Source organism: Oncorhynchus gorbuscha, linkage group LG19 (assembly GCF_021184085.1).
Source record: "Oncorhynchus gorbuscha isolate QuinsamMale2020 ecotype Even-year linkage group LG19, OgorEven_v1.0, whole genome shotgun sequence".
NCBI lineage: Eukaryota > Metazoa > Chordata > Actinopteri > Salmoniformes > Salmonidae > Oncorhynchus > Oncorhynchus gorbuscha.
Window position 1 is genome coordinate 21,401,572 of NC_060191.1, and position 16,104 is coordinate 21,417,675.

General features: G+C 39.9%; 1 protein-coding gene across 6 annotated transcripts in view; it reads right to left on the minus strand.

Annotated features, from left to right (window-relative positions):
• LOC124005627 (DNA-binding protein SATB1-like) overlaps positions 1–12,585 on the minus strand; it is a 55,937-nt gene extending 43,352 nt beyond the window's left edge. For 5 of the 6 annotated variants that reach the window (XM_046315055.1, XM_046315052.1, XM_046315054.1 and 2 more), the window contains exon 1: positions 12,357–12,585. The gene's annotated coding sequence lies outside the window, so the exon portion shown is untranslated. Of the gene's footprint in view, positions 1–950; positions 1,975–12,356 lie in introns of those variants that run through there. The other variant, XM_046315051.1, reaches the window with a different exon arrangement.
• Positions 12,586–16,104: the final 3,519 nt, after the last annotated feature.

Genomic DNA, 16,104 nt, shown 5'->3' on the forward strand with positions numbered 1-16,104 from the left:
AAAAAAGCATGAAAAGGCAAAGGACCTGAAGAACATTGTTATGACAGAGTTGTATCACATGTGCCTAGACAGGACATGATATGAGGAAGAAGAATTGTGTGGGAGGTCTCTTTAAATTTAAGAGAAGACTACAAAATGTGAGGTAAAACTAAATGAAAGCAGTACCATTGGAAAGAATGCTGACTTTTTATACCTTTGAACCTATCAGAAATTAAAAGTGCAATCAGAAAAAAGAATGGACAGAGGATAAGGTGAAGTCTGACATGCCAGAAACACCTGATTATTGAAAACACATTTACATTTTTATTCAACCAGACAAGTGAGTTAAGAACGAGTTCTTATCTACAAAGACAACCTACCAGGGAACAGTGGGTTAACTGCCTTGTTCAGGGGCAGAATGACAGATTTTTACTTTGTCAGCTTGGGGATTCGATAAAGCAACCTTTTGGTTACTGGCCCAACACTCCAACCACTAGGCTACCTGCCGCCGGCATACACAGCCACCGACTGCAGGAAGCACACAATCAACACCTTGACAGTCTCTCCACAACTGAATGACAGGGTTAAACACCTAATACACACCACTTGCTTAGCAACATTTGAATAAGTATCTGTTATGGTGTTATTATTTTTTAAAATAAAAAAACAAGGCTACATTCCGTTGGGTTATTATACAGTGTTTACATTGTGCAATAGAACGTTAAAAAAAATATTTCAACAAAAACTGAACAGGTCAAAATAATGTACCGCCACCTTCCCACCAGAACAGAAATGATCATGAACTATCTCATTCATGATATGCAATGAAGCAACTAATTGTTTAAATAGGGGGGGCAACAGAATCCAGACCCGGATATGGTGGGGGTCCAGGGCAGGATTTCTGAATGACCTTTAAAAAAGACAAGCAAGAGTGCAAAACACAAGTTAAGTTACATTTAGGACAAACCAACCTGAAACTCAGCACTTCAAAACTCGAAAGCATATAATGCAGTCTTGGTGAACGATGCCTTCTTCAAGTTTTGTCAAGGGAAAGAAAACTTCAATGTCTGATGCTTTCTAGGTTTAAATGATAGGTCCTCTACCGAAATGTGTTCTTCTTTTGAGAGATGAAAGGTTGATATACAAAAGAGCAACCCACATCTATATAAAAGAAGACGTCGAGACAGACTGGGATACGATAACATTGGTAGTGAATTAAGTCTGTACAGTATAGCCTAAATAAATCGAATTATTTGCTCACTGGAAAAATAGTAATTCTTACGTCTTATTAGAAGTAGCGGAGGAAAATAACACCTGATACAATCAACTGGATAACTGTCTCGAGCATAGTCCATCGGTTACAAGTGCAACGAGTTAACACAACGTATTCACCACGATTATCAGTCAGTCGTGAATAGAACATCGGATAGTGTTAAGCAGTGCTGAAATCTGTTATTTCTACCAGTCGCCGAACAATCCTGATGTATAAACGCATACAAAAATAACGTGTATTCAATCAATTCGGCTTCTCTAGATTTTTTTTTATCGACAATGATCTCCTATCGCATGTAGAGACGATGGCGCAACGATATGCACACCCATGTTAAAAAGTGCGATTTACTTTCCAATGTCGAGTTAAGGCTTGCTATGGATGCATAACAGCTGCTTGCGATATGTGTTCTTTCTGTTGGTTTGATTTGCGTCCGGACGGGAGCTCTTCTTTCTTTCTCGCTTTCCCCTTCTGTGTCCCCATTAAATTATGAGTTGTATTGACTCATCACTCCCCTTGCTGGTGCTGCCTGTGCTTTCCCTTTCTCCTCCTCATTTCAAAAGAAAATACCCCTAAAACAAGACGATTTAACCCGCATGTCGAGTGTTGAAGGCAGCCACTCGCGACAGCCGATGTCCTGGCGGAGTGTAGAACCTAAAATAAAGTAAAAAGTGCAAAGAAAACAGAGGATGGTGCGATTTCCGGCTGTGCGCGCAGGAATTTTTAATCAGCTTGATTAGAGTGAGGCGGTTCTGCATTTATTACTGAATAACACACACACACACACACACACATGCACATACACGTACACAGAGGCGCGCATAGGCTATACATATTCGAGATGCTATGCGAATGGACATTATATAGGCTACAGGAGGACCATGTGGAAATTGTTAAAATAGGCCGATATAAACCGGACATCACTGAAATGCTATCTGAGAGAGCACAATAGAATAACTCCCATGCCGTTTTGGCTATTGATCTACGTCAGTCCTGAGTAGCCTACTCGACCCGTAAGCTATTCTTATTGTGCATACAAATAAATAAACAAACAAACAAAATTGGTATCCCGAATAATAATAGGCTGTTTGTTTATTACATGGTTACTATTATTTTCCTGAACTTTTCCCATAATAGAGATGAATAATAGCCTACAATAATAATGCCAGAATCTGATATTAGGATTATTGAAAAGAGATTCAATCTGTTAGGTGTGAACACAAGCCTGTTAACTGTGTTTGCATATCACTTAGAGGTGTCTCACAGGCTGAATATGTCTTACTGCTACAGCACACATCATAGAAGTAGAGAGTGGTGAGCAAAAGCTGTTCTGGTGCCTTTCTAAAATAGGTTATGTACACAGTGCATTCATTGCACACATGCTACGGGCAGCCCTACACGGGTGACAACGCAATAGAGAGCATAGCCAAACCTCTACTACTAAAAAGATTGGATTACGGTACTGACTTTCCCTGACCACAAATATGACACTGTCCTAACCTTGCACGGGAGAGAGGGGGGACTGGGAGAGAGTGCGACCTTCCCAAGACCCTAGAGGCGCACTTCAAGGACATCACTGTCAAGGTAGGTGCCTTACAACTTCTGTTGAACAAAGTATTGTCTATGACGGAAAGCAATGTTGCTGTCTATTACTATATACATCACAACACAATTATTCTCGCTCAAATGGGAATGTGCACAGCACAGAACTGCTATAAAACATGTGTCTGTACAAACAACGTAGAGATAACATCAATTGTCACACAGAATCAAAGAATGTACATCATTACAGTTATCCTGCATACCCTGAGATAAAATACTATTCTACATGAAAAGATTGTCAGCAGGGGACAATAAACAAAAACAAATGTGGGTGCAAATACTTTCAGAGACAGACCAAGATATTAGGTACAGTATATCAGGCATGTTGTCAACACAACATGAAAACAAGTCATTCAGGACTCAGAAAAAAAAGCTAAAAAGGAAACCAGCCAAAACAGGATGCATTAATACCTTGCAAACCATAAACACAAACTCTAAATATGCAGTGATTGCCTACCTCTTTGGTAAAACACAGAGGAAATGCTGCATATAGAAACAAAATGTTGTGTATATATATTGTAGTATTTTAGTCATAAACCATGGTAAGGCCTATAGCTCCCAGAAATGTTAAGCCAAATCATAAATCTCCTCCCACGCAAAAAAACCTGTTGTTTTGTCAATAACACACATAGAGGCGAGCAGAAGGAGATATCTGAGGGGAAAAGATTTGTCATAAAAAACTCTTCAAAAGAGGGTTTCTCTTAAATTCCTGAGAAATGATTCCTAGAGATGGGACATCTTGAGCTCAGGGAAACTCTTAGTTAATACCTGTTTACGGCGTTTTAAGCCAAGAAGGTGTTACTTTATGGTGTTCAAGATTTGTAAGGATTGACCCAGCAGATGACCTCTTTATCGTATACAAATGTGAGTGTTTGATGTTTTTTGATAGAAAGAGCACCCGAGTCACTGTATTCAAAATGAAGCAAGGTAAGATTCAGCGGTATCAAGTTGAGGTAGAACACTGCCTTGAGTAAACAACAACACCTAGCTGAATGTCAGTCACTTTCAAAGCAGTGAGTCTGTGCTGCCGATACGTGATGCTGTCCCATGTCTGTGGCCTGTCACCGGAAACCCATACTGTATACTCCAATGTTAAAACTTTACTGTCTGAGGTTCAAACTAGTCAGGTGTATGTCACAATTCAATAAACTTAGTAGCCTATCTATAAAATGTTGGGTTGTACAGAGATGTAAAAACTGGCTAAACTGCTCAATTCATACTGCATTCATCAACAGAGTACTGCAGTATTACTTTGTTTTAATCAAGTAAGGTGCATGATAATAGAGATGAAAAGGACAAAGCGATATTCTGGGGCTATTACTATGTTATTACAGTGTTACTTCTGGTGATGTAGTAAAATGTACAAGAACAACTATCAATGTTTTTGGGTGAGTTCCGTTGCTCATTTCACCTGATATCACCTGTAATAGCAGGGTCAAGGTTTTATTTAACACATTGGGAATATTCAAAGCCAAATACATCAAATGTTTATTATCACAATCGTTTTGCGAGACAACACATGACACTTTCTGTACATTTGGTTGGGTGTACGTTTTCATATCTGTCAGAGTGGGCATGGAGATAGAAATAACAGCGAATGCGAGCTGTAGTCGGGCAAATTGTTATCTGCCGTGACGCAAGCAGCCGCTGTCATTTCCACTGTGATTGTGGGAGACCATCAGAGAGCATTGATAACCCTGCCAGCCAGGTTCTGGCACTGCTAACAGGTGCTGCCACTGCCAGCGACGTTGGCACAAACATGGCTGTGAAAACCCTCTGACATCCAGAAGGGCACAGATTTGCACTGACTGCACCACTGAATCAACAGTACTGATTATCAATTAACATATAGGTTTTTGTATCAGAGAGAAAAAAATATTTTTCACACTGAAAGGCCTCTATCAATACCAGCTGATTACAAACACACTATTGTGATAGATTTACCAGGGCCAAGGCATATCTGTTATTACATGTTTGTAAGAGATGGGTGATGTTATAGCTGAGCTCCTTATTATGAAGCAGTGGTTTGACATGCACATCTTCAATAAAATATACGATGTCAACACAATGAATGTCTTTAAAGATATACCTCTGTTAAACAGTGTAATACTTGAGCCATATGATTTAGTTACAATATTTTGCAACACCTACTCATGATCCCTTCTAGTGTGCTGTCAGCTTTGCCATCTTTTGCACCACCATATTATATAACCTTACAGCTATTGCCATATTGTAGTCCCTTCTTTGACCCTCACTATACCATCACATCAAATATTCATGAAGTCCCTTGTTAAACAATGGAGAGAAATGAAGTACGAGGTCAGTTTTAACGACCCGTTTATAATCGACTCTTTAACATGTTAAGATCCTGCGAAAGAAAGTGGCATGAGCGAACGCTGCAATGTCTCGGACGACGCGGCTTCCTTGTTGTCCCAGACGCCGAACGCGTCATCACACACAGTATGTAGGTGTTGTGATGTCTTCATGCTCACCACTTTAATGGGCATTAATATGATTATTTGGATTATCTAATACAATTGAGTCTGTCTGCGTCTTAGCAGCGTGTGAATACTAACAGCATGGGGTAATGCTGTCAGTGCAGACCTCAGTTTGCTGTGTAGGATCTGGGAAATATGAAAGCACACACAATAAGAAGGCACTAGTAAGCCAATGAGGAATTCAATCATCTGTGTATTATTAATATTGGTGTGAATGTGTCAAAACATTATTATAGTACATGCACAAATTCCCTCTCCACTAATGAGGTATTGTTTATACAGTAGTAGGTATTTGCAAGAATGTGTTTGCCTTGAGAGTGTGTAGACAGCAAACCAATTACCAAGGTCACATGAAAACTTGAAGAGGATAATGTCCGGTGCAAATTGTTTTAATTGAAGGGACATTTCCAGCAGTACTGCATGGCGTGCCACATATACAAATAAACTATTACTAAAAAGACATTAGTGAGAAACAGACAGATCCTTTGAGTACTCAGTCATTAAGCAGTGAACCTGAATGTGCAAGATATTTCATATCAGCAATTTATTTTGTATTTTTTTTTCACCTTTATTTAACCAGGTAGGCAAGTTGAGAACAAGTTCTCATTTACAATTGCGACCTGGCTAGTGTTCTTTCAACTGAACGAGTTGTAGGCTCTCTATTAGACCCTCATAGTCAGTATGCTTTTGAATTAAAAGTGAAAGAAGGTTTCTGATTTGGCAGTGTTGTGTCATCGTCGGAGAAGGAGAGTGAGATTCAAATGAACACCAATGTCCAAAGTAGAACCGGACGACGCCCCCGCCCACTTACTGGAAGACCTTTCCACTTTCCTCTGAACAGGCCTCACAGTATGCGTCAAGACGTAGACGCCGGCATCAAAGAGTAAGAGAAATGAGACGGTGGCGATTTTGAGAAGCCGCACGCTTTTGCAAAATATACTATTTTGCCTCACAGGAACGGACCTCTGACGCCCACCGCTAGGACGATGTGTGGTGTGCACTGTCCCCCCACACACGGAAACACAGGTTTCTCAGTATCCGAGAGTGAGCTGGTCTCGGCTCTGTGTCTGTCTGGGCCTATATGCATCATAAGGTCAAGAACACTGTCCCGAGCCACAGCAGCCGTAGCGACAGTGGTGCCACGACGACGACCGGGCAATGATTAACACAGGGCCAGAGCTGGCCTCGTTTTAGTCTGCCCACAGGAATCTTTATTAATGATTCAAAACAAATGATTGTGTCCCCAAGGCTGGTGAGAGGACCCTGTATCGGCTTGTTGATCCCCCTTCACTTTTATCGAATTATAAAACAAATTAGTCACAGAACAATCAACTAGCATCAGTTTCAGGGCCTTGGAAATGACTTTTCTGTCACTGGTTGCAGGGCCAGTGCTCATCACATGACTGAATAATTAGAACTCTAATTTCTGCCTCGTGGATTGCAACACATCAACAATTAATAGCTAGAGAGACAGGGTTGTGTGTTTCGGAAAGCAACACTGAAGATGGCTTTGTCCACACTTTGTTGTTAAGCTACACAGTGAGGGGGAGGCTAAAGATGTTGCAAAGGATGCCATATACTCTGCTGTGGAGGATATGCGAAAGGACAAAACTATGGTTGGTGCAGGAGAACTCTTAAGAGGGTTAAGTGAATGTGGGCAGGTGATACAAATGTTTACTATGCCCAGTACACAGAAAGGCTACTGAGCAAACCATTCCATAGGCCTGGGTGGGAGCATTGGATAAGGAATGCAAACTTGTCAATGCAGTTTTATCTACATATTTTCCTCTGCACATTTAATCTGCAGTCAAAGGATGCATCATCCACCACTGTACAAAACATTTGACAAGGGGATGGTTGAGGTTGTGTTTGTGTGTACAAGAGAATACAGTATCGGTTGAAAATGTTTCATCGGAGTATGTGGGTGGGTATTAACAACCTGATCTTAGCAGGAGGCAAATTTCACCAAAGCACTCGGTTCCTTTTTTGTTGCATTATCTGAACAAAGGATTCAGGAAAACCTACACAGATCGGATAATGACAAGCATAAAAATAAAACACAATCACATTTTTCAAGAAATCAAAACATATGTTGGGCCTGAAATAAGGTGATTTGAATTATAAAAAGTTCAAGGTATCAGTCAACATGCATTTTAAATTGTGTTTGTTATGGTGCCGAGAAGCATGCAAACAATTCAATATTTTTTACAGAAATGTCATTTTGCCAAACCGTGACAGAATCGACATGACAGACTTTGGTTATTTATCTCTGTGGAAAGACAGACTCCCCATACAACCGAACAGTGCTGATTGTGAGGACCAGAAACAATGCAAGCTTTTATCGTTAAGCCAAGGAATCTGGATCAACAGTATGCAAAGCATATGCCAAAATATTTTTTTCAACATGCTGGGGCAACATATCCCCTTTTTAAAGGAGTCTCAGATCATGGCAAAATGTGCTGTAACTGCAGTTGCATACAAGCACGCATCCAGGGTGGTATGTCTGTAATTGTCAGGCCTTTTTACATTTTTGACACTGAGCCCTGGAATGTGTAAACAATCCCTATTAAGACAAAGACCTTTTACCAAAACTGGTTGCAGCATGTCATCAAAACGTCTCAGATTCATTGTTACCTTTGTTCTCTATTAGCAATCATAACAGACCTATTTCAGAGGAGGTGGAATCCCCAAAGAGCCACACATCAAAAAACGAGACAGGCCTCTTATTTACTGGCGACAGTCTAATAAATGCATTTGCTGGCAGCTAAACAGGTATTTACTCTGCTCCCTACCACAGGTATAATTTCACTGTTTGCTGAGCTGTTATTTCTACAGTGCTAATTATCGAGGGTGGTAAAGACGATTAATGGTTTTACCCTAGATATCAGTCTCAGCACACCGAGACACAAACCAACTCTAAACTCTCCAAGTACTTGGCTGTATGAATTGTAATAATGTAGAGATCTTCGTAGGAGGTATTTTGAACAAGCCCCAGACTCTGTTAGCTACACCCTAACCATTTAGATTCCACATCTTTTTTTCTTCTTCAAAAACAAGCTACAACTGCAAGAAGCTTGAGTGAATCATTTCAAGCGTCAGTGTTGTTGAGTGTCATTGAGCCTTCATCGTGTGTTCTTGAGGAGAAGTTCCACCTCAGTAGCAAAGAGGAAACCTCTATGATGTACTGTACTGCCTAATTGGTCTCTTAAGGTCAGGACATGAACTGAAGAGGTTGTTTCCTCTCGCCCACCTATTATGTACGTTAGTATCTATTACTATGTTCTTCCAACCCTATATCCCTTACCACAACTTCTGTTCAACGGCTGTGAGGACCTCATCTGAAAGAGCACTATGAGTTGCACACCCTACTCCTGTCTTCTGTACTGTATGTTAAGAGCAGCAGCCAACGATCAGCTGAGCCTGCAAAGCCTCCGCTCCCTCAGAATCTTCTCCCGTATGCTGACAAATGAGGTGGCAATTACTGGCGATGTGAGGTAAAAGTGCCACCAAGATGGGTAGGGTGGAGAGGAGAGGGAGAGATCCCCTGGGTATGTTTCTTACCGTTCTCAAACAGTAGGTTGATTTCCTGCTATTACAGAGCAGTCAATAACAAAGACGTGCACTACTTTCACTTTGGTGCACTGACAAATGTAACCCGACTTTTGATAACCTCAAAAACATTTATAGGCAAAGTCAGGCAGTTAAATGTCTTGGTATTTCTTCTGCTTTTATTCTTGATAATTGATCGCCTTATGGTCATTATTACATGTCATAGGACTTTGCAAAAGGGTATGTGAACATGAAACAGTTATGGCACAATGATAGGCTTCTTCTGAGCATGACTATTGGATCTGTGTCCTGTTAGGTATCTGGACTGTTAGCACTGTGCTCGCCATCTGACTTGTGTCGTTCCTGTCAAATAAGGTTAAGTAACAGATTTGGGTAAAAGATCAAGGAGTGTGTGTGTGTGTGTGTGTGTGTGTGTGTGTGTGTGTGTGTGTGTGTGTGTGTGTGTGTGTGTGTGTGTGTGTGTGTGTGTGTGTGTGTGTGTGTGTGTGTGTGTGTGTGTGTGTGTGTGTGTGTGTGTGTGTGTGTGTGTGTGTGTGTGTGTGTGTGTGTGTGCCACTTTCACAACGGCTAGCTAAGTGTTAAGACTGGTTTTAGTAAGCAGAAAGTGAGACTGAGAGGGCTAACAGCAGCGCTCAACGTTCAACGTTCAGTCTTTCATCTTAAACAGGACTTACAAGAAGTGACACGGTCGCTCAAACAGGAAAAGGGCTGTGACATTGTTCTGTGAAATAGTGACCAGATTAACCACAACAGCTCCTCAAACAGTGAGAGATTTGACAAGATACAATCACCTCTATTAAAACCATAACCTGGTTTCCTCCAGCTTGTGCCACTTTGACATCTTAAAAAATGCATGAGCACTACTAATGGCAGGACTACCACACTTTCAGCTTACAGGACTATCACACGCTCAGCATACAGGACTATCACACTCTCAGCATACAGGACTATCACACTCTCAGCATACAGGACTATCACACTCTCAGCATACAGGACTATCACACTCTCAGCACACTCAGCATACAGGACTATCACACTCTCTGCATACAGGACTACCACACTCTCAGCATACAGGACTATCACACTCTCAGCATACAGGACTATCACACTCTCAGCACTCAGCATACAGGACTATCACACTCTCAGCACTCAGCATACAGGACTATCACACTCTCAGCACTCAGCATACAGGACTATCACACTCTCAGCATACAGGACTATCAGACTCTCAGCATACAGGACTATCACACTCTCACCATACAGGACTATCACACTCTCAGCATACAGGACTATCATACTCTCACCATACAGGACTAATACACTCTCAGCATACAGGACTATCATACTCTCACCATACAGGACTATCACACTCCCAGCATACAGGACTATCAGACTCTCAGCGTACAGGACTATCAGAGTCTCAGCATACAGGACTATCACACTCTCAGCATACAGGACTATCACACTCTCAGCATACAGGACTATCACACTCCCAGCATACAGGACTATCAGACTCTCAGCGTACAGGACTATCACACTCTCAGAATACAGGACTATCACACTCTCAGTATACAGGACTATCAGAGTCTCAGCGTACAGGACTATAACACAGTCAGCAGTGGAAAGCAAAATGTTTACGCTCTAGTTTAGTCTAATCAACTTCTTCTATAACATATTGCATAGGTTTAGTAGGCTAGTTAGAAATATTAGACATACAAAGTTTTGCTCCTTTAAAATAATACTTACATCCTAACTATAAGATTACTTAAAATGTAACTATGGTAAATTCCCCATATCATGCTGATTTTACTTGATGTACCTGTGGAATAATTGTTTTAATAAATACATGTTTTCCAATTAGCATTATTTTACTAATATTAGCTGATATAAAGACACGATAACATTTTTCAGGGCTGAGACAATAGACAGCTTGATTACCTATTGGTGATCAGTGAATCAGATCAGATTCATCTTTGTCAGCAGCAATGCTAGTGATTATGGCTTGTCAAGAATCCAAGCCGTACTGAGATATGTGAAAGAGACTGTCTGTCGTGAACCTGAACAAAACCACAACACACCTATGCCCGCACAATCTCACAATGGCACACTACAACTTCCCATAACTGCCCGTACACACACACTCACCTGGATCTTAATGGAAACACCTGATCAGCACAATTACAAAAACCTCAATTAGACAAAAACTCAAGGCCATCATTACTACTTTTACCCAATATGCTCACTATCAGCTGCAATACATGTTGTCAACTCAACCATTGCAAAAGGGGATATTCAATATGTTCGCAATCCACTTGATTTCTTAATGTATTATTTGAGTTCCATTAGGCTACAAGGCATTTGATTATGAAGCTATTATAAAGCCATTCTCAATAAAGTGCAGCGTTAGATATATAAGTAGTACGGTATAATAACTATGTTCTCTGACTATTAAAGCTCACCTATTGTTTGAATCCTGGAAAATATAAAGTTATCTGGATAACTATCTTAAACTATATGGATTAATTGGAATGTGTGAGTTCTGTCTTAAAATAAGCATAGACACAAGTTTGAACGATTATCACTTGACTTCATAAAACACCCATTGGCAAAAAAAAGGGGGGGGGCAATCATGGCCTGTTGGTACAGGGTAACAGACTACTTAGCCTACTTGTCATTAACACGCGATGCATACTGTCACGTTCAGAATGTATATAATTAATCTAACAGCATGTCAAACAATTGGCGCGACAAAAAAAGATATATTTTGTCACAGACACGGTTATCTATGCCTATATACAGTTGTATAACAATAAAGGTGACTAATGTTTTTCTATTGTGGTTATTCCAAGACATCACTCAAAACAAATACTGGTCATGTAATGCATTTTTCTAGCCAAGTCTGCAGGTAGCCTATAGGCTACATCACGGAACTGAAAAGATAAGGAAGCACAGAGTTGGTGCGTTCCCTCAAGATGCGCAATATACATGAATCGGTTTAACCTCATTCATGGGTGCCTATTAAGTCTGGAATATGCCTAGTTATTATTTACAACTTAACTAAACGCGACACAAAAGTATAGACATGTACATATTATAGCCTATTCTAGTATTACATATCTAGCCTATCATAAATCATGCACTCAGAACGTAGAGATTGTCTTCTCTAAATAGAAGACATAAATGTGCCTATATTCAGATGCATTTTGGCCTTTAGTCGGTTATCGAGAAGGGCCTGAAAACTGTTGGTCAACTGACTTAAATGCTTACTGTCAAAGTCTACTTCCGTTCATTCAAGGATCACACCTAACGTTGCATTTTTAAAATAGGTGGACATTCCAGTCTGACGGTAGCCTACAAAATAGCAAATAGCAAAAATAAGCAGGTTCTGTTGAATTGAAAGAGAGAAAAAATTAATTCAGGAGAAAATGTCACAATACCTTCAAAGTTAGCAGTTACGGTGAAGCCTCTTGTTTTCCATCAAAAGTTCAGAATTCTAATAGAGTCTGCTCCACCTTGACGGATCCAAAACTGCTCAGGAAATTCCTACGGTTGAGAGGGACACACGAGCCGTCAAAACTGCACTCGCAAAGACTGCGCAAAGCTGAACTTCGGAGAGCCAGGATTGAGCGCAAATGCGAGCAACGTGTGCTGCGCGAGTGTGCTAGATTTGAGTCTCGGCATGAGAGGAGGGTTTCTTTGAAAGGGTGGCAGGTAAACGAACCGCCCCTCCCCGTTTCTGATGCTCAAATCGATGATTTGCCAGCTGTGGCGCAGCTTGTCTCGTGCCCCACTTTGGTTTTTACAACGCTCTTCTCCTGGTGCGCTCTCCAGGGTCTCCAGGGAGCTCGACGCGGGAGTAGCAGATAGGAGCCGACTGCCAGGAGAGCGTTCACACTCATTCATTTTCATATCTATACGCCACATGTTTGGGTGTCAAGAAAAACGACTGATAATATAAAACATTGCATGTTCATAAGATACATTTGTTTGAGGGTGCGCATAGCCTATTTTCTTTAACAATGGTGCACGGCAAACGGATCATTATATTGTCCAAACTCTCAAATTGTTCCTGCCGGATAATTTGAAACTATAGAGGCTTCATAGGCAGTGGTTTGTAGTGTTGGTATCCAACCTGGTCTCAGAGCACAACATCAAGTATCAAATCAATTACAGCACCGGTTATCATAGCCTAACATTTCATCCATGGTTAACCAAACACGCGATAAAATAACCACTTCATTGTTTCATTTCCATCAATGTCTGTTGAAAAGATAATAAAAACTGCTATACGAGACAAACTTGTTGAAAGGCTTTTGCATTGCAAAGATAACACACACACACACACACACACACATTTAAAAATAACAGTAATTACATTTGCAACGAATATAATGTAAAAAAATAACAATAATAAAATATAAATAATATAGCCTACTTTCTATGTAAGAAAAATGCCTTTGGTATTCTATACCTACCATTTAAATCACTTAAGGTAACAAGCTGTTGCTTCAGCCATAGTTAATACAGTAGCCGAAAATTGCGCATTGATGGCTGCTGTATGGCACAATCGAATTGAAAATCGTCTTGTGGTCGATAGAGTGCCACCTATAAGGCTTTATTAGTCCAAAGCTAATAAAATACTGAATTAGATTTTCTATCTAATTTTACTCTATTAGGTTATTGGATTATGCCTGTTTGAAAATGTGTTAACAATTTAACAAAATGCGGTTGGAGGGATAGGTGTTGAGAAAAAAAAGAACATTTACGTGTATTTAATTTGCTAAAAGTTAATTGCAGTCTATATGAGAGGTTTTCTCAAATTTATAGTAAAACAATTTAGATGAGTTTAGCTAAATCCTATAGTTTCACATGTATAAATATAGTAAGGGGTGGGTTGAAAATATAAATGCAGTGAGTTGAAAACATTTTGCCAATGTGAAAACGTGCGTAATACTTTGTAAAGCATAGGTAAATACATGTAGGTAACTTTGGTATGTTTCATAATGTGACTTAAAAATGAGTGATCGAAAGACTAGTCAATGATGGCCATGCACTGCAAAAGGGAATGCATTTGTAAACATTCATAGGAACAGAGTGGTTGTATAACATGACCAAACTATGTAGCCTATGGGCAAGAAGACGTGGTCATTTCATTGTATAATTGCTTTTTCCTCAGAATCTGTTATCTAATACATTTTTGGAGTAAGGCTAATGGTACTTCTAGGATGATGTAATGAGGACTGTTTTTTAATCCTATATGATAGTCCTATATAGTCCTATATGATAGTTACAGAATGTTCTCTCTCTCTCGTGTGTGTGTGTGCGTGCGTGCGTGCGTGTAGAATACATTGTCTGGACTAAGTGATTGACAATTTGATCTTTGATTTATTATTTTAACGTGCACACAGAGCTACCAGTGGCTGCAGCTCAACATAAAGAACTAAACCAAAATCACAGAAGGAGTTGTATCATAACAATTACTTTACTGGTAGGCCTACTACTTTGTAACAATTAAGATTGAGTGTAATGTTAACTATTTCAACTGGTTGCAGGATATATATGGATGCAGGTTTATTGTAAGGCACAGGAAGAAATACTTCTCAGAAAGGTGTTTTTGTTGTGGGTTTGTAAATCCACAAAAGCCATTTTGGTTTCATGATGAGTTATATCTGAAACCTACATTTAAAACATCAGTTTCTCCATATGATTCACGATTGCAAGCATATTTACTGCACTCTCATGGGAGAATGAAGTGGGTTCCAAAGTTACAGTTAAAGGGATTCGGAGTTTACGTTTATTACTGTTATTTTATGTTTAAGTTTGTAATTTGCCTCAGTAGAATTTTAAGATATGGATAACAAACAATGTAAGTATTTACTCAAATGTAGGCTATCCTCAACTTGATTAGTTGCTGAAGCACTGATATGTTTTTCCCACTTTGGCCACAAGGGGGACTACTAAGACGTTGGCATCAGACAGATGACAGAACTCAAGAGGACGAAGCAGAAAAGTGATGACCTTTTCTCCCCATAATCCTGATTTCTCACTGATCAGTTTGGGGACATTTTATACAATTATTTTGCTTTTCATCTCATTAACAAAAACCACACATTAACTTTACAAAACTGCTAAATGTAATGGTAATATGTTTGAAACTGTAATAACTATCTCTATAGAGACATTATACTTTGATAGTTGTGAGTATTGGAGAAGTATTACGTATATTCCAAATAGCAATGATAATGCATATCATCAACTATTCTGCACTGAGCTATAGTAACATGGAGACCTCTCTTGCTGGGAATATGGTTAAAAATAACAGAGATGTGAGAAGGGAAGTTAACACAAATCATGATCAAGCAACACCATGGGCTTGGTCCATGAAACATTTAATTGTCTTTTCTGAAGACAGTAAACAGTACTTTTAAGATTACAAGGGTTCAACACTCCAGAATTAATGTTTCCAACCAACTTAATAGCAAGACATCATTGCATTTCCACCAAGTGGGTCTATTTTAATTACAGACTATTTTCTACTGAATGTAATTTGTCTAAAAAAATATGCCTTGAGCCACGAGTCAGACGTCTCGTCTAAATCTGGAATGTGTTTTATTGTTTTGATTTTGCGGTTACTGTTTACTGCTCGCTTGAGTTACTCTCTTTCATAATTAACTTCTCATCACCTTTTATGCTTAACATGAATTCCTGAGGAATCCAAACTAGCACTTGTCATCTACTTGTGTTTTCCAGCATTTCATGTTGTTTACTGATAACTTCACTATTTCACAGGGCGAACTCTTTTTCACCCCTTACAAATCAAAGAGGGAATGTGAACTCAATCCCCCAATACCCTCCCTCCTTTGTAGCCTCTACCTTTCCCCAATTCTGTATGTGGCAATGGGACCATAATGTCTAACTGGATGTGTTTTGCTGTGTTAAACATGCTCACAGCCCAGATGATGCTATTCATCCTCATTCATCTGCTCCCTCAAGATGCTGCTGTGCTCAGTCAGGGAGGACTCTGAAGAGGAGAACCAAGCAGAACAGTAAGCTGACCCACAGAGGCCCTATCCAAACTGCACATGCCTAATATGCCTACGGCACTAATGGTGTGTCAGTCAGTCAGGTTCGCAGTCCTAGGTTCTCAGTAAAAGTATTTATCACGTCTGTTTACCCACTGGTTGT